General features: G+C 42.0%; 1 protein-coding gene across 47 annotated transcripts in view; it reads left to right on the forward strand.

Annotated features, from left to right (window-relative positions):
* The window catches only part of LOC132111450 (receptor-type tyrosine-protein phosphatase delta-like), a 349,673-nt gene that overhangs the window by 124,164 nt on the left and 203,573 nt on the right, over nucleotides 1-21,936 (forward strand). For all 47 annotated transcript variants that reach the window (XM_059518754.1, XM_059518809.1, XM_059518832.1 and 44 more), the window contains one exon: nucleotides 131-195. The gene's annotated coding sequence lies outside the window, so the exon portion shown is untranslated. The remainder of the gene's footprint in view (nucleotides 1-130; nucleotides 196-21,936) is intronic.

A 21,936-nucleotide genomic window follows, 5' to 3' on the forward strand; every position in this document is an offset into this window, starting at 1 on the left:
AATGAATGTAGAAATGAACCGATACATAACTACAGAGATGAAACTAAGAGCTCTAGATCTGACAGGCAGAGACCTGTGTGTTTCTGTTCTCAGTAACCTGTGTGTGTGTGTGTGTGTGTGTGTGTGTCAGGTGTGGTCTGGCTCGGAGCGTGTTGTGAGGATGGAACCTACGTGAACCTGCGGGCGGCAACGAGTGTAAGTCCAGTCAACAAACACAACACACATCACAATCATTTCCAACAACAGCTGTTGTTTTAAGCTGTAGTGTATTAAAAGGGGTCATGAACTGCCTTTTTATTATTTTGTACTGTTCTCTGAGATCCATTTATAATGTTATCAAGAAGTTTGCATCGTAACACATCATAATTGAGAATTAATAGGCCATTTTCTGTCTGGTCTTGACCCCCTCATCAGAGGGCTCTGTTTTACTAGGTATGATGTATTGTAGGACTGCTGTGATTGGCTAACAGTTGTGTTCTCTTACGAGAGTTCTCTCAGAATCAGAATCAGAATCAGAATGAGCTTTATTGCCAGGTATGTTCACACATACGAGGAATTTGTTTTTCTCTCATACTGCGTCTTAGCTAAGACGCTACGGGAAAAGTCTCTTTTCACGAAATACTGAAGCAAAAAATTATCCTTAATTTTGAATTTTTGTAAAGCGCATTTGCAGCAGTATACAGCCATAGGCGAGACGGCTCGCTCGCTCATTGGCTGCTCTGCAGCAAGTGCACAACCTATCGAGCACAGGCTGATGCAATATCAGACCAATTAGGACGCTTCGCGCCCATCACGCCACTTCCCGCCGAAACGGGTGTGGCCCAACCCTATAAAAGGAGCTCGAAAGGCTGACTCACCTGATTTTTCATCTCTTCAGCGAAGCTCACGCATCGTTGGATCACGGAGGAAGCAAGCGCCGTCTGAGAGGCATATCAGCGGGACGAGCCATTCGGAAGCTGCTGGCCTCGCCGCCTTCTACTGCCGTTCCTGCTGCGCTTTCCGGTGCCTATATCCTTTAATATCCTTATATCCTTGTGTGAGTTCGCTCTGCGACATATACTCTAAAAGAGCTGCGTCTTTTTAAAGATGCCCTTGTGCGGCTCGTGCAGAGCCCCGCTCAGCGAAGGAGATCGTCACATCATCTGCGTCTCCTGCCTGGGTGAGGACCATGCAGCGCTCGCGCTCGCTGACGGCAGATGCCCTCATTGCGAGTTAATGCCTATGGTGACTCTGAGGACTCGCCGGGCGTTCTTCTCGAAGCCTGCATCATCCGCTGCGCCGTAAAAAGCGCTGCTCGCAGCGCCTTCCGGAACCGCCTCCAGCTCTGCCGAGCTCGCCGGTTCCCTCCGCTTCACCGGCCTTCCCTGCATCGCTTCCCGATGGTCAGCGTCCGCTGTCTGCCGCCGCGTCATCGGAGGAACTGGATCTCAGGGCCGCGTCGGCCAGTGAAGGTTGCGCAAGCTCTGTGGATCTCGCGCCCTCTGCTCAGAGGCCCAGCAGACGGGCGGATATCGATAAGGAGCTGATGCGAGTGCTCACGTTGGCCGCGGCGAGCCTCGGCCTCGAGTGGTCTGCTCCAGCGCCCCCTTCTCGTTCCCGGCTGGATGGTAGCTTTCTCCCGGATGAGTGTTTTTCTCCCAGCTCAAAGCACGCCCCCTTTCTTCCTGAGCTTCACGAAGAAGTTTCGAAAGCTTGGAACGCTCCTTTCTCGGCGAGAGTTCGTTCATCTGTTTCGCCAGCATTCTCCACACTGGACGATGCTAAGAACAGAGGCTACCTGTCACTTCCGCCGGTGGAACAGGCTATTGCAGCGCACCTTTGCCTGCAATCTGCTGGACGGCGGACTAAGGCGGCGTTGCCATCCAAAGCCTGCCGCATGACGTCATCGCTGCTCGCACTGATCTTCTCTGCTGCTGGGCAGGCTGCCTCTGCGCTGCACACCATGGCCACTCTGCAGATCTTCCAGGGCGATCTCCTCCGCAAGCTGGATGAGATGGGGCCTGAAGCGATCTGTCTCGCGGATCTGAGGAGCGCTTCGGATCTCTCCCTCCGCGCTACTAAGTCCGCTGCACAGGCCATGGGACGGGTTATGGCTTCCGCTACGGTGGCTGAGAGGCATTTGTGGCTGGCGCTCTCTGACATCAAGGAGTCTGAGCACGCTGCGTTCCTCAAAGCGCCGCTGACTCCTGCTGGCCTCTTCGAGGATTGCGGTAAAGCCAGAAGTCCCGAAAGCATCCTAGCACCGCTAGGAAAGCGCCGGTGTATGAGTTCCGCTGCGGCCGAGCTCTAACCCAAGCGCGCCGCTGTTGCAGTTCCAAGAATTGTGACTGTCTCAGCGTCTTCTGCAATGCGCAAGCCTGCACGAGTGCCCACTTGCCTGCACACAAAAGCCGTTATCACGGCTACCCAGATATTTCCCGAAAAGAGTGTTATTTCTGGTGTTCCGGCCACGGCCGATGGTGCTATAAATGTTGTGACGATGCCCACTCCTCAGTGCCCATCTCCGCATATAAGCACAGCCCTGCACACAGGGCTCGCGCCTATAAGATCGACTCGCGCATAAGAAAAAAACGCGCACCACATAGTAAACGTGCCCACTCCTCAGTGCCCACAAACACTGTCACACACGGCGCGTGGTTTCTGTAAAAATGAAGCCGTGCTCGTACGATCTGCCCAGGCAGACAGCGAGTCAAAAGCAGTAAATGTGCACATTTGCAGCCCACAGTTACTCGCAGACATCATGAGTCCCATGGGACCCGCTCAGCCCTCCCTCGATCGGTTAAGCACCGAGACGGGGTCGAGGAGGAGCGATCTGCCCGCTGTGATCAGCGCGCTCCCCGCCTCAAATGCCACAGGCGCGACGCCCATGTTGCAGCACACCGAAGCGCCGCCGTTGCCCAGGCAACAGAGCGTGCTTCGCATCTAGCCCTTAGCCATTCATGCGGATGAATGGTCAGCGCTTACAGGGGTTTCGGATTGGGTGCTAGGCGTTATAAAGAAAGGCTACTCGCTACAGTTTTCTCGACGCCCTCCGCGCTTTTTTTGCGCGCGTCGAAACCACGGTAAAAACAGAAGTAGCACACCAACTTCGGGCCGAAATATCAAAACTGTTGGGCAAAGGGGCTATAGAGCCTGTGTCTCAAGCTCAAAGCGAGGGGGGGCTGTACAGCAGATATTTTCTGGTGCCCAAGAGAGACGGGGGTCTCAGGCCCATACTGGATCTAAGACAGCTGAACAGGGCATTGATGAAACGCAGTTTCAGAATGCTTACGACCAGGAAGCTCCTCACGCATATTCGCAGAGGAGACTGGTTCATGTCAATAGATCTGAAGGACGCATATTTCCAAATACAGATAGCGTCAAATCACAGGCGATATTTGAGATTCGCCTTCGAGGGCCAGGCATACCAGTTTACAGTCCTGCCGTTCAGCTTGTCCATAGCTCCTCGTACGTTTGCGAGGTGAATGGACGCATCGCTCGCTTCTCTCAGACTCAGAGGCATGCGAGTGCTGAACTATTTGGATGACTGGCTAATTCTGGCTCAATCACGGGCGGAGCTCGTGGGGCACAGGGCCGTTCTACTCGATCACCTCGAGAGACTCGGTCTCAGTGTCAACTGGGCGAAGAGTTCGCTGAACCCCAGTCAGACGATACTGTTCTTGGGTTTAACTCTGGACTCGCGTTCCATGACGGCGCGGCTGTCACCACAGCGCGCTTTGAGCACTCAGCGCGCTGCGAATTCTCTCCGCTGCGGCGTGACTGTTTCGCTCAGAGAATGTCAGAGGATGCTGGGTCTCGTGGCCTCAGCATCTCCGGTTCTGCAGCTGGGCCTGCTCCGCATGCGCCCCCTACAGTTCTGGCTGAAAGCGCGGGTACCGAGCGCAGCGTGGATATCTGGTCGACAGCGTCTCAAGGTCAATCAAGGCTGCATTACAGCCCTGAAACCCTGGACAGAGATCGAGTGCTACCAATCAGGTGTAAGCCTGGGGACTTCCTCGACAGTGAAGATGGTGTCGACGGACCGCTCCACATCGGGATGGGGAGCGCTGCTCGAGGGCAGACCGTCCTTTGGCCTGTGGTCAGAACGGGAAAAGCTCCAACATATCAATTGTCTGGAAATGTTGGCAGTGGAGAACGCGCTGACGCGTTTTTGTCCCCAAATCAAAGGCCACCACGTCTTAGTCCGTTCGGACAACATGTCTGTGGTGTCCTACATAAATTGCCAGGGCGGTCTCTGGCCCCGAAACCTGTACAGGCTGACGGAACGCCTCCTGGTTTGGGCTCAGTGCAACTTGCGCTCGCTGAGAGCAGTGCATGTGCCTGGGCTACAGAATCTGAAATTTGGGATCAAAAGAAAGGCGATGCAACACTGTTTTTCCACAGCTTGGCACTGAAAAACATTTTGACTTCGGAGCATCTTTATTGTTTGGTTTCTGCGTAGAGCAGTATTTTCCTCTCCTTATTTACACTACATGCTGAGAATCAGTGGGCAGAGCTAAACGCACAGTGCTGTAGAATCTGTGGATGGAGCTAAACAGGCAACAATGTATAATTGGTGGGCGGGGCTAAACAGGTGGTGCTGTAAAAGCAGGAGTTGATCTTCTGTGGAGGCGGGGCTTAACCACACTATTACAGCATAAAGTGACACGTTCCACATCCTGTGGTTTTGGCAGATTGGCTTCAGTATAAGCTGTTTTTAGATTAACGAGAAACGTTGATTTTTGAATCTTACAGCATTTTCTTTTTATACTGCAGTGTCCTCTTATGTCAAAAGAACATTTATTTTAATGTTCTTTATTAAAAGCAGTCACAGCTCCATGATTAATAATAAATGGACATCATTACAGCAAATGTTCACTCTGCATCACTCTGCGCTCAAAATAAGTGTGACAATCACGGTCTTATTTATTTATTTATTTTTTGTATTATTTGTGTAATATTTGTATATGTCAATATTTAGAATTTTGTAAATTTTAATAATCCTTTGTGCAATATATATATATATATATATATATATATATATATATATATATATATATATATACAGTACAGACCAAAAGTTTGGAAACATTACTATTTTTAAGTTTTTTCTGCTCATCAAGCCTGCATTTATTTGATCAAAAATACAGAAAAAAACAGTAATATTGTGAAATATTATTACAACTTAAAATAATAGTTTTCTATTTGAATATACTTATAAAAAAAATTGATTCCTGTGAAGCAAAGCTGAATTTTCAGCATCATTCCTCCAGCTTCAGTGTCACATGTAACATCAGTCTATCACATGATCATTTAGAAATCATTCTAATATTCTGATTTATTATGAGTGTTGGAAACAGTTCCGCTGTCTCATATATTTGATCAATAAAAGGTTAAAAAGAACTGCATTTATTCAAAAAAAAAAAAAATCTAGTAATATATATTCTAATAATATATTTTCTTTGCTATCACTTTTTATCAATTTAACACATCCTTACTGAATAAAAGTATTGATTTTATTGAAAGAAAAGAAAGACATTTTTTTACTGAACCCAAATTACTGACCAGTAGTGTATATTGTTATTACAAAATATTTATATTTTAAAAACATAGCTTCTTTTTTTCTTTACTTTTTATTCATCAAAGTATCCTAAAAAAGTATCACATGTTCTGAAAACATATTAAGCAGCAGAACTGTTTCCAACTTTGATAATGAATCATCATATTAGAATGATTTCTGAAGGATCATGTGATAATGATCCTAAAAATTCAGCTTTGCATCACAGAAATAAATGATAATTTAAAGTATAATACATTTAAAAACCATTATTTTAAATTGTAATATATCACAATATTACATTTTTTTTCCTGTATTTTTGATCAAATAAATGCAGGCTTGATGAGCAGAAGAAACTTCTTTCAAAAACATTAGAAATAGTAATGTTTCCAAACTTTTGGTCTGTACTGTGTATATATATCTTTAATTTTTAATTCCCAGTTTTAATTTGTATACGTCTTATAAGTATAAAATACATATTTCTTTCTTTAAAATGTTTCTCTGGAGTGGATGTCACATTTAAATAAATACACACACACACACACACACACACACACACACAGAGAGAGAGAGACTTCTTTTTTAATATTGAGCTAATGATATTTGCTCTGTCATGACTCTAAACCCAGGAATAACCTTTCACATTAAATAGTCATTAATATTATATAGAGCTAATGATCTTTGCTCTGTCGTAGCCTAACCCTGATATTTTCATAAGAAGTGCATATTACATTCATTTTGATAAGGGCTCTACATGAACATCGTGTAATGAAGCCTGTTGAGATGTAGTGCAGCTGTCATCATGAGCTTCTCCAGCAGATGTCAGTGTAACACCACTGAACACACATACACACACACACACACACACACTATTCCTGAGGACTCTGTGTGCTAATGTGCTTTTATATGACCGAAAGATAAAGACCAGCTACTTGATTTTCAGAAATAATCAGCTTTTAAAGGCATAGTGATGAATGTGCATTCATAGCAGACATCATTAAATATAATAAGGTAATAAGACCGTTAATAAAGAAGCAAGTATTCAATATCAGCTCATGTGAGTACTATAAGAAACAGACTGCCATTAAGAAATGTGCACACTTTATCAATGCAGGAGAGAGAGAGAGAGAGACAGAGAGAGAGAGAGACAGAGAGACAGAGAGAGAGAGAGAGAGAGAGAGAGAGAGAGAGAGAGAGAATCAGTGGAAAACCAAACCTGTGCTGAAATAGTTGCATCCATAAAAGATAAATGTGGTGATTCTGGCATCGTTTGCGCTCCCTCACATCACTCCAAACCCCTGTGACTTTCTTGGTCCTGTAGAAACTCAACCGCAGATGTTCAGAAGAATGTTCACGCTGCTCTCTTCCACACAGTATGTGAAAGGACAGCATTTGTCAAGGAAGATTTATGAAGTAATAGTGCCGCCTCATGGTCCCTGTACGCTGGAGTTTATAATTCCTCCAAACAGTGTCTATTCTGCAGTGTGTCCAGCAGGTGGCAGTAAGATCACGCTCGGACTGTATCAGACGGGGATTTGAGAAAGCCTGTCCCTCTCCAGTCCTCATCCTCGCCATCTGTGACTGTCAGTCCTTTCCTAATGTTCTCTGAATTCAGTCTCTCCTGCTCTCCGGAAAGCGTCCGTCTCTCTCACTGTTCTGCTGAACCTGTTTTTCTCTCTTTTATCATGGTTTTGTTGCGGAGGTTGTATTTTGTCTGATTATTGTCTCTGATGCAATAACGTGCAAACATTGCTCCCGTGGTGTAGATGTGTGTTTCTGCTCATCTCATTGGCTTTGAGGTTCTAGTGTGCTGTTTATCCACACACACACACACACACACACAGACAAACACACACACACACTCACACACACACAGACACACACACACACACACACACACACACACACACACACACACAGATGTCCGTGGTAGGTTCGGGGCTGAAGTCTTTCCATGAACAATAAGAACAGGCAGATTTTTTTATGTTAAACGTGCCTCTGTGGTGTAATACGTACTTATCCTTGGCTTTTTGGCACTAAATGAACATGAATGCATGTACTGATGACACACAGACGAGCTCTAGCTTCATCACACACTGTGTGTGTGTGTGTGTGTGTGTGTGTGTGTGTGTCAGCATCAGACAGGAGAATCAGTCTCTCACTGTGGCGTCAGAATAGAGCTGATTAGGTGCCACTCTCTGGAGAGAGGAGCATTATGGGATACAAACAGTAGAGAGACCAGAGGACAGAACACACACACAATAAAACACACACACAATTGCCAGCGTGTCTGAATCAGGACATAACATGGATTTGTATTGATTTGATATAAAGCTAATTATAATGACTGCAGACTGGCTCAAACCATACTAATGTGCTTTTAAACCCTCGGGCACAACTGCCTTTGGTTTTTCTATTTATTTTATTTATTTTTTTTGTTGCTTTTTTTTTTTTTTTTTTTTTCCTGTTCTTTTATTTCACAAAATGTGAAATGAGTCAATATTAATTTCTGTGGAAATAAAAAGCATGTCATAGATGCTGGATGCTAAATTTGATACAGAATATTCTGGAGTTCCCTAGCAATCACCCCATGTACCCTAGCAACCGCATAGCAACACCCTAGCAACCAAATAGAAACACCATAGGATCTATGAATCTACATCTAACATTTCTAATATAACTGACTATTATTCTGTTTAGACAGAAACACAGACAGAACAATAAAAAGAAAGATAGATATATGAGGAGGGCACACAGCTCTCTCTTCAGCATCATTCTCTCTCTCTCTCTGCCCCCCCCCCCCCCTCTCTCTCTCTGTCGCCGTGGTGATAACAGCACCGAGCATCCCTTCACAGTTCGTAAACCTTCACCTTCAGCAGCTGACCTTTCCATAAATCCTGCGCTGTGCTCCAAACGCATGCAAATAACACAAGGCCTGTGTTTTTCTCCGTGACATTTTTATGGTGATCGGTTCATTCGTCCGGCATCAATGTGCTGAGACAGAGATTCTAATGGATTCTAATGGATTTCTGGAGCAGAACAGAGTCGACCGGGACCCAGAGCGAACGACAGATCAGGGGAGAGAGAACAGGCACTTTCCTGCTGACTGAGCACTATACATGAGAATGGAGAGAGAGAGAGAGAGATAGACAGACAGACAGGACTTGGGTCTGCTCATTCTTATTCATTACCGTGGTATTGCTGGCCAAATCCAGGCCATTAACAGTTGTTCTTTATTCTGCCTCATGTTCTCATGTTCATCAAAGTCATCCATGAACTTCCCTTGTTGTAAATAATGCAGTATGCCTGCCGATGATCAGTGATGCTGGGTCTGCAAGCGGTTAGGATGAGGTCAGAAGTGCATGGAGGACAGACACACAGAGGTCGTCGTGACCCAAGCATGATGGAGGGCACTGAAAGCACATGATCCTCACACAGCTGCCAGACCAGGTGGAAAACCAAGAGTAGCGTGTTCCAGGTCTGCATTAGGGCTGTGCCAGGATCTTCACGGTGTCCTTTTCTCTCTATATGTTAGGTCTTTGCATAAATGTGTGCATTAATTTTCCCATAGTTCAAGTAACGGAGAACTAGTTTATCTAAATAAGTGTAAACAAGGGATGAGCAGCAATTTGATCAAACACACGTCAAATTTTTTATAAAAGTCTTTGTTTGCTTGGAAATTGCAAGCAGGTGTGTTTGATTTGGGTCTGAGCTCACCCCAGTGTAAACTTTGAAACCAGTGTTTTTCACTTCATACTTGGTCGAACGCAGGCCTAGTCTTCTCATTGTGTGACTGATCTACACTCGTCTGTAGTCTCCAGAGCTGAAAGCGACGAGGAAGCACTCCACTCATCTAACACACCAATGGGGCAGATGTCATAGTTCATCGTTGATTCAGTGATGACATCATCCAGGTCAGGGGCATTTGTGGATATAAATGAAGTCTAAAGAGCATTCATGTTTAAATAAATCTGTTATGAAACTAGTTATGAGAGGCAAACTTAAAAACTGCAATTTGTTTGTGTACTTGTTGCTTGTTAAAAAAGTAGTAATTAGATTTAAGTTTAGGCTCAGTTAACTGTAACCTAATAGAAAAGGATCCCCTGTAGTTTAGAGCATGAGCTGAGGTAGATTTTTTTTATACCTAAGAAACTGTTTTTTTTTTTTTTTAAGGGGTCTTATGACTCAATTTAAAATGTTCTTGGTGCATAAAGAAGATCTGTAAAGTTGCAAAGACTAAAGTCTCAAATCCAAAGAGATATTCTTTATTAAAGTTAAAGGGATAGTTCACCCAAAAATCTAAATGATGTCATTAATAACTCATCCTCATGTCGTTCCAAACCCGTGAGATCTCCGTTTATCTTCTGAACACAGTTTAAGATATTTTAGATTTAGTCCGAGAGCTCTCAGTCCCTCCATTGAAGCTGTGTGTACGGTCTACTGTCCATGTCCAGAAAGGTAAGAAAAACATCCTCAAAGTAGTCCATGTGACATCAGAGGGTCAGTTAGAATGGTTTGAAGCATCGAAAATACATTTTGGTCCAAAAATAGCAAAAACTACGACTTTATTCAGCATTGTCTTCTCTTCCGTGTCTGTTGTGAGAGAGTTCAAAACACTGCAGTTTGTGATATCCGGTTCACGAACGAATCATTCGATGTAACCGGATCTTTTTGAACCAGTTCATCAAATCGAACTGAATCGTTTGAATCGGTTCGCGTCTCCAAATGTTCACGTAAAGAATGAAGGCGTAACTTTTATTCTCGATGTTGCCGCCGGCGCCATGCCGTGGAGTCGCTGTGTGTTTCGTCGTGAAAGTGAAACTTCTTTGTTCTCCAAAGGAGGACACAAATAGAAATCAGTGGTAAAGTTGCATTTACAACATTGTTCCAGAACAGTTCATCCCAAATATTCAGATATGTGCAGCGCATTTTACGAAGGATGAGGACTGTTTCCTGTGAGAGTAGCCTACGATGAGAAGTACGTTTCTATAAAGTTGGGTAGTTCCAGCTTTGCAAGGACAGTCTGGTGCTTCTGACTCACAGTCGAAGTGTGTTTTCATATTTAAAGGATTTGCCACTGATGATTCAGACGCGAGTATAAGGGGCTTAACATTTCCATCACACGCTCGAGGCAATCAGCCAATCACAATGCACCGGATAGCTGGCCAATCAGAGCACACCTTGCTTCTCAGGACGAAGAGCTTTGTTAAAATCATCGCGTTTCAGAAGGAAATGATCATGTACAGTATATGGAAAATGTTTTTTTAATTTTTTTTATTAAACCACATAAACACATTTCATTGCAACACATTACAACACATTAATTATTAATTATTTTAGCAACATCATAAGACCACTTTTAAGAAAAAGCTATTTAAGTAAACTAGTTTAAAAATTAATAATAATAATAATAATAGTTTTTCCCCCTGCTGTACCGAACCATGACATCTAAACTGAGCTATGTACTGAATCGTCATGTCTGTCGCTGCGTGACATCACAAAGCTGCATCCCGCTGTAAGTGGAGAGTAAACGGTCACTGAGATGCAGGACGTCATCCCAAAGCAGATAAAAAGAACATACTTCAGAAGCAATCATTTCAGTGTTTGTTCAGACATTCCCTATTAATAATAATGTGAGGAGTTCTCTTGCTTTCCTCTCAGTGCTGGTCGTAGCACTATTTGAAAGCTGCTGATTGTATGTCCCTGCAGCCGTGTCTCAGTAAAGCACCTGATACTGAGCTCTCGCGACACTGGCTAACCAGCACTCACAGCTTGTCCGTCTTTGCCCTCCATGGCAAATCACTGTAATCTTGCCGTTTCTTCCTCCAGGACTGATGGCCTCGAGCCGGTGAGTCCGGTACAGTAGCAATCAGCTGCTCATGTGTGTAAACAATATTCTTGTGATGCTCGGACAGTAAACCGCTAGCAAACCATACGCAATTACAAAATCACACCACTGCAGCCGCAGATCTTTCTTGTTATAAAAAATTCCATTTCCCATTTGCCCCTAAATGAAGATTTAATGCTGAATTACAGCCCAACCGAGACTATAAAACAGGATTCTGAGCAGTGCTGAGTTTTGTTCAGATGGGACTTCACACCAGATCAGTGGCTGGCATGGAGTTAGTTTGTTCCAGATTGAGTTTGTTGAGTGGCCTGTATAGCAGCACATGCATTTACCCACAATACCCTGCATTCGACAGATCTATTCATCAGTGCCTGGTGCAGATGGGCCGAAAGTCATTTAGAAGAATATTACACCTGCCCAAAAAGCCACACGCACTCGTCTGTTTATGCACGCAGTCACTGTTCCTCCAGGATATATTTATTTTGTTATTTTCAAGGAAGTCTAATACGTTTCCCAGCTTCAAGGGAAATGTGAGATTCCGTGTTTTCATCAATACCTCATGCTAATTCAGAACCGCCAACATTAAATTAGCTGTTTTCTGTTCTGTTGTCCCATTAGCAGTGAACAGACAAATGAATAAAGATGACTGTGTGAATTAGTTTTGATCGTCTCTGGACTTGAGAGTTGACCTGTAGTGGGACGTACAGTAATCTGGCCGAGTGTTTCATCGGTATCATACATGATCGTTTTACAACCTCACACCGCAGAACCACTTGGAAAGAACTAGCCACGAGAAAATAACGATGAACATAGCATTTGATAAATTACTGCACACAAAAAGGTTTCTTCTGCTTTCCATTGGCACACTGTTAACTGCAGCAGGCAAACAGTGCTGCTGAGTTTTGTTAATACGGCACAATTTATAAGAATTTCACATAGAAAGCAGATGTGTTTGCACTACAAATAATGACAGTGACTTAAATTCTTAGCAGCAGCACTAATACAGCATATTTCTGCGTTTGCGACTGTAAGTGTGTGTTTTGTACTCTTGGTTTGACCTGTGCGTCATACTCTCAGATGCAGAACTGCAGAATGAACCTTCAGAGAAGGTCTGTGTGTTTCTGTTGTGTCACGTAATCCGCTGCTTGCTGAGTGTCGACCTCTGACCCCTCTGCTCTACCAGCTCATTTCCCACAATGCCTTTCTAAAACGATCCCGCTTCAGTCATGGCTCTCTGGAGTCTATACAAAAGTACTCCGTTCACTTAGTACAAACTAATCCATCAACTTCAACAGAACATAACAGCTCTTATATTCCCACATTTTCTTTCATCTTCCACATTCTTCATAGATTTGTTAAACATTAAAATAAATCGTGAAACCCACAACCTGGTTCACACTCAATGATGCAAGAAGCTGGACATCAAAAGACAAACACTAAAGAAAATGTCTGTAATGGCTCACATGTCAGCATCACCATGAACTCTTCAATCACTCGAGAAAGCTACGAGAGGAGCCCAACATCTCAAGATCATTCCAGAAATACTGCATTGCAGCCGAATGCTTTTTCTGGGTCTAATGGTGTCGAAGCATGATGTGTCTCATGAAGGGGATGTAATCACTAATGGATCGGCCGGGTGCCCAGCAGGACTGATCCATATGTAAGACATGGCCTTCATTTCTTCGTTTCTCTCTCGAGTGTCTTTTATTGCACTGACAACACACGGCTCCATTAGCTTATGTAAGAACGCTTCTATTGCTGTACAGTATTCCTGAAGATGTGCAAATGTGAAACAAAGCCAATGTGAAATCATAGTAGACCATATTTACTCGGCCCATTTTTTTTAACTGGTTAATGCATGATCAAATCAAAATCATTCTGCTTTTTTCCATTTAATGTCCTGATTCATTTAGACATATGGCAGATTATAACATAATAAACAGAGGTTCATTTTGACTTTCAGTTCAGATGTGTGAAGCAAACATCACAGACATTCATTTATTGTGGTTATTAGCCATGCTTTCAAATCTCCATTTGACTTATGTAATATGAAAAGTTTTTTTTTTTTTTTTTTTTTTTTTTTTTTTTTACCCCCTTTCAATATAACTGCAGTATATAACGTACCACTACTACTACTACTACTAATATTATTATTATTATTATTAATGTTTTTGGTCATTAAAACAAGTGATCATTAATAATAATAAATAACTGACATATTGTATACCGTTTCACTGATTTATTTATTGTAAGAATATTGTAAGAATTTTCAGGGAAAAATATAAGTTTTGATAACAAGCCAGCATTTGTTCTCAAATCTCTTGATAGTGAGTTTAAGATACAGCTGCTTTCATGACACTTAGTTCTAAAGGTATAGCAGCTCCTAAAATTTATTGATAATTAGACATATTTTAATTAGACATATTTAAAGACCTTACTCTGTGAAAGAAAACCATGACTGAAGCCGTCCACGAAGCGAACACGATTACGAACGCTTCGGTCAGAACGACAGCGAGCCAGGTGGACAGATGTATCTTCGATTGGTTCACGCTGCACTTCTGAACATCTAGTTGAGTTGATTTATCATTATGAGCCCTGCAGCACCAGGAAAGTAATTAACAAATGATCTCAATCTCTGTCTGTGGTAATTTGTGCTGCTGATGTGTTGGTGTGTCAGTGCTTTCGGCTTCTGCCGGACAGAGAGTCTCTTCTGCAGGAAACACCGCTGACTCCAGGCTGTTTGAGACGCTGTTCAGATGATTATCGCTCTGAACATTTGTGTTTCACATCTAACTTTTAGGACTGACTGTTCACACCGCCATTTTGCAAGTAATTAAACCAGATCACGGCACACTCTGCAGTGATGAAGCCGCTCATCAGCAGAGAGAATCAAAAGGCTAGACTCACCTTTGCTGAGGAGCATGTTGTGTGGAGAGAGGAGAACTGGTCCAAAGTTCACTTCAGTTTAATTTATTTGGGTCCGACGGGAAACATTTTGTTTGGCGTCAAACTGGGGAAAGACTGAAGCCTGAGGGCATAAAGAAGTCAGTGAAAGGTGGAATGGTTTGCGGGGTGTTTTCTGCAGCAGGAAACTGAAACATTTCAGTGAATGCAGTGTTTATCAGAACCTGCTTCAGCAACATGCAGTTCCTTCCCTGCAAGCGTCTCCCAATCAGCCTGCTTTTACTGTAGAAGCCATTCCAACCCGGTAAAGCAGTTCCTTGCAGATAACAACACTGCAATAAAGAAATGGCTGGCCCAGAGATCTAAACCCAACTGAAAATCCTTGGTGACAAAGTTATGGTCAAGAAACCCACTATAGCTACCGAACTATTCAGTTCAAGTTTATTTGCATAGCGCTTTTTACGATATAAATCATTGCAAAGCAACTTTTCAGAAAATCAAGTTTCTACAATATTTAGAACGATGGAAGACACTGGAAGAAGAGCGGACTAACTGCTCAGTGTCTTACAGCACGGTTTGCATTTCAACTGCAGTTTAGTATCACTTTAGAGTGGGCGGGATTCTTCACATGTTGTTATAGTGTGACATGTTTTTTGGTAATGGTACACTTGAAACCTCAATCGAGGTGGTGCTTAAAGTACCAGGTACTGTACCTAGTGGACAATAGGGCTGTCACTTTTTATTCGATATCTGAATATGCATTCGAACATGATGTGAAATATCCGTAATCAAACTATAAATAAAATATCCGTTTTTTAAAATGCCATGTGTAGCGCATTTTTTACAGTCTATGAATAGACCGTTATTTTTAATTTATTTTTTATTCTTTGCCATCTTATCCAGTAGAGGGCACTCTAGACGTATTGTAGCGTAGGCCCATGACCAAATCAAGCGAATAATAGCTAGCTTACAGTGTACATTTTAGGACATCCTCAGACCTCAGTCATGGGACGTCACACGCACGCCGTTCAGAGGAAGTGGTGTATAATGGTTGATTGATGCCAAAAGGAGGTAAGCAGTGTCTGATATATTATATATTAACAGTTTTATTCAAATTTTACACTAAGTTATATAGGGAAGAGAACATGCATTTCGAGAGTCATGTATGCACGTTTAAAAAGTTAGTTAGCCATATTGCAACCAGCGAGCTTTTATTTTGGCGTAGTAGTAAAATTACCCTTACGAAAAATAACCATGGTTTTACTAGAACACGATACTCCACCTGAGTCTGTTTCGTCCATTGCCTTTTTTTCTGAGTCAGTTTCGTCTGATGCCTAATTGTATGACAACTGAAACCCGACACCTGATGTCGTTTTTCCTGAGACCTGAAGCTTTTCAGTCAGTGGCGCGATGCCGTTTTGTCCGATGCCTGAAGCCTTTTAGTCTGAGGCATGACGCCTTTGTAGCAGCCAGGCACATCTGTGCGCTCCGAACGTGTGTTCTTAATCCAGATCAAGTTGATAGACTGGTGTTTCTTGCAAACAATATTAAGAAATGAATTAGGTTAGGCTATATGCCTTTCTCCTGCTGCTGTTTAAGTTGTCACGTTATTGTTTGTCTGTTCTGAATCGTTTTTTTTTTCTTTTTTCATTTAGCCTAATGTTGTGGGATATGCATAGTGGCACTTCATATAAGTTGATATTCTAAGTTGATAACCCGCTGTTTCAAACATTAAGTAAAAAAAAAATAATAATCCAGATAGTCCTGTTTATGACTCACTGTTAATACATTTGTGAATGAATCTCCATTAGGCTACGGTGGGGTTTTTTTTGTGTTTTTTTTTTTTATGCGCTGGGTGGGGGTGGGGGATGGGGCACGTAGATATTCGAATATATTCGATTACATTGCATGATATTCGATATCCGTTTGAATTAGATTTTTCTCAAAAGTGAGAAAATGCCCCAAACTTCACGTTTGATAAAAGACCCAACCTGAACACATCTAAAAGCCAATATTCAATTATGGTTATAGCGCCACCTGCTGGCAGGGAAGTGTGGCACATATACATGACGTATTTATTATTATATTTCAAATGATTATCACCATCTTCTGAGTTTTTACAGAGGATTTAGGATTTCTCTTTTTATTGCTCCATAAATACATGCTTTTTTAGGAATAAAATGTTATATCATTCACAAAGATTTATACATGAACTCCATACCAATTCTAGATAGAAATTCATCTGTAATGTTTGGTACGTAAAAAAAAATAACAAATAAAGAGGGAACAAATTCTTAAAGATATGGACTGGAATTGAAATCTGTAGATGGAAATAGACTATGTGCAATCAAATAAACATGTAAATGTGTGTTGGATGTTTTCACTTGTCTGGAACAACATCCAAATAGCCCAGAATCTCAAAATTGACCAGTGCAAGAAGAAACAATGTTTGACCAAACGTTCATCAGCTGTAGGTCTGCACGACTGTTTGTGGCCAATTATAGAGTATGTGTTTTCTGCTCATTTGTAACAGGAAGTTATGCAGATGATTTCCCGATGCATTGTGTTCATATCCGTCCCCTTGTCTCTCATGTAAAGCGCCGCAGCATTAGAAGCATCTAATGAGATGAAGCTCATCTGAGAGACACAAACACACATTTATCCTCGTCTGTTTCTCTCACACATTTAGTGGCTTGCTTCATTTCATGCTCCATGGCTCATGGTGGCCACAGATACAGAATCACAATCACACGGTGGGCAAAAACACAAACCTGGCCAATAAAACATGCTCCTATTCATTTCTATAAACCATGCAGAACTAAGAAATTCAATTAATTTGAGTTGCGCAGTGAAAACATTGTCCAGCGTTGTGCTTTTGATCCTCGAGCACTAATTTGATGTCACGCTGTGTTGATTTGATAGTCTTAATAATAAACTCTTCAGAAATATCACCTCATTCCACTACTGCACGTGTTCATTTCTATTGTTTAATATCTGTTTGTTTGCTGGAGGAATGAGATTGTTTTTTCCTCACAGACTGTTAAATGTCTCGTGACTAAACAATATCTCGTACTTCAGCTTCAATGTTAACTGCAAGTTCTCTTTCATTTAACAACCGTTAAATTATAAAGTTGGTCATGACTAACATGGATGTTGGCTTAAGAAAGCCTGACTTTTTTGGCATGCTGCCAGAAAGACTTATTTTGTTCAAACTCAAATCAGAAAGACCATGAATCTGAACAGCGTTCACACATGTGTACGAACAGAAGCTTGATGTCTGTCTTCTCCTTACATTCATGCACTGGACAAACACCTTTTATTTGTGGTGAAGAACAGAGCAGCTGGCGACACGGACGCGAGCAAAGCCACCGATCGTAGACTGATATTTGAATGCTGGCTAAAAATACTCTTTAAAAGCCTTAAAATACTCACGGTGTGAGTTTGTCACGGTTCCTCGTGAGCGAGGGTCAGTTTAAGGGTCACTTTCCGCAGCTGATTTCACTTCCTTTTCATCCGTCACTGGAAACCAAAGGACAAGCACAGTGCATTGTGGGATACCTCATGTAGTTACTGCTGCAGCAATGGTGGCCATTTATGACGCAAGTGAAAACGAGAGATGCTCGATGCCATAAACTCTCGTCTTTAGCAACGGTGTGGGAGGCTGTATAATCCCAATCATAATTTGTAATAATATGGTTAATTTAATGAGCTGGCAGGGTTCAGGGACGCGATGTGGAGTTTGATTAATGATGGAGATGATGTGTTCAGATGTAATTAGGGGAATTATGGCTCCGTTTCAGCGGAGAGAGAATATTCACCACTGAACGGCGAATCACTGCTAAAATACTGCAGAAACACACATTTTGGTTCTCCTTCACTTTAAGTGCAAAAAATTACTTTTGGCAAAATGCATCAATAATTACTGTCAACGAGAGAGGTGCAGTCTATTTAGTCATCAAATATTCAAAGAAAATTGCACACTGTCCTTAAGAAAATTAAAGTGACGTGACATTCAGCCAAGTATGGTGACCCATACTCAGAATTTGTGCTCTGCATTTAACCCATCCGAAATGCACACACACAGAGCAGTGAACACACACACACACTGTGAACACACACCCGGAGCAGTGGGCAGCCATTTATGCTGCGGCGCCCGGGGAGCAGTTGGGGGTTCGATGCCTTGCTCAAGGGCACCTAAGTCGTGGTATTGAAGGTGGAGAGAGAACTGTACATGCACTCCCCCCACCCACAATTCCTGCCGGCCCGAGACTCGAACTCACAACCTTTCGATTGGGAGTCCGACTCTCTAACCATTTGGCCACGACTTCCCGTAAAACTCAGATAATGGATCGCTCCGGTCTATAAAGAAGCATGAACCGATCAAATGCAAATGTGTAGCTTAAATGCAATGCACTGTAAAAGAAAAAGAAAAGAGTTGTGTATAAAGATTAGTGGAGTTTGTATTACAGGAGAATAATATTTCAGTCTTTCTACTTTTTGCCTTGCCATTTCTTATTAGTGACATTTACTAGAAATGACTGAGTAAAATAATTTGTATTATTATTATTTTAGGTAAATCATCCAAATTTGTTCAGTGTATTGACAAATTGTTTAGTTGTTAGCATTAATCAAATAAATAGGTACTTGAAACAAAAACATACAAATAGATGACAAATAGACTCCATCGGCATGTTTAATTAATTGAGCTTCAGATGATTATTTGATCAGTGCTCTGATTGCATCTTAGCTTCCCGGCTTCAGGATGTCAAGGGTTCAGAAAATCAGATTCAGTTTTACATCTACACTATTACAAATGATGGATGAGGGTTATTCTGTTAATTAATTTCAATTGAGAAAGACTAATGAAACCTCACAGAGGAGCGCGTCATTCTTCTCTTAAACACACGTTAATTTTCCCAGAAATCTGTCTGTGTGTACATGAACGACCTAGCAACAGCTTCCTGTGAACAAGAAGTGCACTTTAGTGAGTTAATGTGCGCGTGTAGTGTTCTTCAGATCTTTAAAGTATAAGGAAAAAACTGCTATTGCTAATGAAATAAAAGGCCACTTTAGTGACTGGGTTTCTAAACACTTAAGTACACTTTTAAAAAGTGACCTTTGCAATAATGTCAAATTAAAAGTTTCATTTATAAATCATTGTTTAATAATCTTTTGTCATGTTCATAAGAAAAACATTTATTTTAATGTGTTGACTGACAGTATTACATTTTAAGTGTACTAAATTACAAAATATATTTATTTAAATACATGACATACAAGTTTTAATAGAAATGGCATTAAAGTGTTTTTTAGTTGATCATAAATGCTTGACCGTACATTCAGCAGTATTTTAACCATATTTCAAAAACAATATAATTTTTGAAATTACATCTAAAATTGTACTTAAGTGGGTCAAAGATATTCTAAAGTTCAGCTATTTGCATTTCATTTAAGATGCAGAAAAGTCTGTGAAAACATTTAATTAGGTTCACATTTGAGTGTTATTTTATATATTTTTGTTATATCGAGTATACTCTTTTAAAGTATATTGGCTGTTGCTGCTCTAATGTTATATTAACAACACATTAGCAAATAATATATCTATTTTTAAGTTTGCTGCTTTTTCACGAGGATGCACAAGGCCTTTACCTTCAGACCTCACATCTTTTTAGACTTCAAACTGCTGCGAAACATCCAGTCGAGTCTGTCAAGTGATCGTTGACCGTCTCAAGATTTTCTTGCAGTCACGATGAGACACAATGTTTGACCCGCATTTAATCCGTCACTCTTCCCCTGAGCAGAATATTTACACTGATTCTCTCTCTCTCTCTCTCACACACACACACACACACACACACACACTGCTGTAATCTCTCGTGAGAGATCTTGTCAGGCAGATGAAGTGTTTTTGGGTGGCCTGCAGTCATCACTCCTCAGATTACACTAATAGTGTCTATGAGCGACACACACAGATCATGAAGCTGCTTTCACACTCGCTCTGATCGCTTCGGTTAAACTAGACTCCGATTACTGTCCTCCTGCTGCTGCGCTCATTTCTGAGAGCTGGAGGAAAACATCACCTCTGTCGACCATGTGCAGAAAGTTAGAGATTAATTAAATAAACAGAGATTGGTCAGATATTAACGTGTAAATTTAACCCGACAAATACAGTCTGGGCTGAAAAAGCCTGGCTTAAAAGTATAAAATAGTTCTGAAAGCTTGTGGTTTGAAGGTTTTACTGTCAAACAGACAGAAAGAAAGTCAAATGTAGTAAGTTAAACCATTTCAATATCATAATGAGCATATTAAACCACTTCAGACCCCACCTGACCTCATGAGACCCCCAAAAACCATATCAGATTCAGAATCAGAAAGAGCTTTATTGCCAAGTATGCTTGCGCATACAAGGAATTTGTTTTAGTGACATAAGCTTCCAGTACACAGAGACAACAACACACAGACCAAAAAAAAAAAAAAAGAAAAAAAAAAAAAGAGAATTACAAATTGGCAAATAAGTGTATAAACAATTGTGCTATAAATGATAATGGAATAGGATTGAGTGAGATGCAGGAATGTTCTAGGATGGAGGGGTAACAAATAAATATAAGGATATTGCACATTTTTTGCATAAGCATAAGTTTAAGTGGGAAACATTTAACTGTTCATGAGGTAGATTGCCTGGGGAAAGAAACTATTCTTGTGCCTTGCTGTTCTGGTATTTGCGGCTCTGAGGCGCCGGCCAGATGGCAAAAGTTCAAAGATGGGGTGACTTGGATGTGAGGGATCCAGAGTGATTTTCTGAGTCCTTTTCCTCACTCTGGATGTGTACAGTTCTTGGAGGGTGGGCAGAGGAGCACCAATAATCCTTTCAGCAGTCCGAACAGTTCTCTGTAGTCTTCTGATATCTGATTTTGTAGCTGAACCAAACCAGACAGTAATTGAAGTACACAGGACTGACTCAATGACGGCTGAGTAGAACCGTTTCAGCAGCTCCTGTGGCAGGTTAAACTTCCTCAGCTGGCGAAGGAAGTACAACCTTTGTTGGGCTTTTTTCACAATGGAGCCAATGTGATTGTCCCACTTCAGGTCCTGAGAGATGGTGGTTCCCAGGAATCTGAATGACTCCACTGCAGTCACAGTGCTGTTCATGATGGTGAGTGGGGGGAGTGCAGGGGGGTTTCTCCTAAAGTCCACAATCATCTCCACTGTTTTGAGCGTGTTCAGCTCCAGGTTGTTAAGACTGCACCAGACAGCCAGCTGCTCAACCTCCTGTCTGTAAGCAGACTTGTCACCGTCCTGGATGAGGCCGATGACTGTAGTGTCGTCTGCAAACTTCAGGAGCTTGACAGAGGGGTCTTTAGAGGTGCAGTTGTTGGTGTACAGGGAGAAGAGAAGAGGGGAGAGAACACATCCCTGAGGGGCACCAGTGTTGGTGGAGCAACTGTTTGACATGAATTTCCCCAGTCTCACTAACTGTTGCCTATCTGTCAGAAATCTGGTGATCCACTGACAGATAGAGCTAGGAACAGAGAGCTGGGTCAGTTTGGTCTGGAGGGTTGTTGGGATGATGGTGTTGAAAGCCGAACTAAAGTCCACAAACAGGATCCTCACATAAGTCCCTGTTTTGTCCAGATGTTGCAGGATGAAG

This window comes from Carassius carassius, chromosome 2, assembly GCF_963082965.1.
Source record: "Carassius carassius chromosome 2, fCarCar2.1, whole genome shotgun sequence".
NCBI classification, from domain to species: domain Eukaryota; kingdom Metazoa; phylum Chordata; class Actinopteri; order Cypriniformes; family Cyprinidae; genus Carassius; species Carassius carassius.